Below are 1,029 nucleotides of genomic sequence, written 5' to 3'. Positions count from 1 at the left end.
GGCAGGGTCCACAGGACATGGGGGCTCGGTGGCCAAGGGAGATGCAAAGAACTCCATCTGGTACATGCAGGGGGTGGGGGGATGGCCAGTACGGAGGCTCGGGTCACTCCCGGGTGGGGATGCTTGCAGGGAAGGGCTTTTCCCTGGCCTTCCCGGGACAGGCTGGGAATCCCTGGCCCAGAGACACCCTGTTGGGGCAGGCCTATCTGGATCCTCCCCAGCCCACAGAGCAGGATGTGCGGGGTGCCTGCTCTGGGAATGCGTGTTTCTGACCCAAAAGAGGTGCGGGCAGGGGAGTTCCCAGGAGCTCCACTCCCACCTTCCGGCCTCTGGCCCTGGGGAACTCAGTTGTGGCCCTGGGGAACAGGTTGCAAAGGGGAGGCCAGAAGGCAAGCTCTCTGGGCCGAAGGGCAGTTCGATGGTGGAAACGTGAATGTTCCCACTTGCATTTGAGTTCTGCCCCAGTCCGGGGGTCTGCAGCGGCCGGTCACTGTGTCCTTGTCTGCCCCAGCCCTGGCCACTCCCTTTCCAGGCTCCTCCTGCACGCCTCTCTGCTTCCTCCCTAGCCTGCTCTGTGCCCTCCCTCGTGAAACTTGGTTTCTGGGAGAATGTGATTTGAATTAACTCCTGGGAGAAAAATCACAGAAACCAGGAAAGGGGGGCCTGGGCAGGGGGCAGTGAGTCATGTTTCCATGTGTATTTTTCAAACTTTCCGATGGGAGTTTGGGAAACAACAGCCTTTTGGTTGCCAACTTAGACCTGGCTCTCCAGGGGTTCCTGGTTCTGTGTCTGTAGGTTTCACCTTGACTGCCACTGCACCCAGGCCAGTCCTTCGGGTCTGCTTCATCTCCGGGGATCCCTTCCCTCTCTCCCTCCGGGCCCATGCTATCCCTGTTGGAGGGGCCCAGAGAAGTCTCTCCTGGGGCGACTTCAGTCTGTCCTCTGCTGCCATTGCACAGTAACAGCCTTCCATCTACCCCATTTCAGGGCGGACCCATGGGGCCTGTAGTCACTCTGGCCAGCCCTGCG

The sequence above is a fragment of the Neofelis nebulosa genome, chromosome 15 (assembly GCF_028018385.1).
Source record: "Neofelis nebulosa isolate mNeoNeb1 chromosome 15, mNeoNeb1.pri, whole genome shotgun sequence".
In the NCBI taxonomy this organism is placed as follows: domain Eukaryota; kingdom Metazoa; phylum Chordata; class Mammalia; order Carnivora; family Felidae; genus Neofelis; species Neofelis nebulosa.
The sequence above is the reverse complement of the archived record's forward strand: the minus strand, read 5'-3'. Positions refer to the sequence as shown.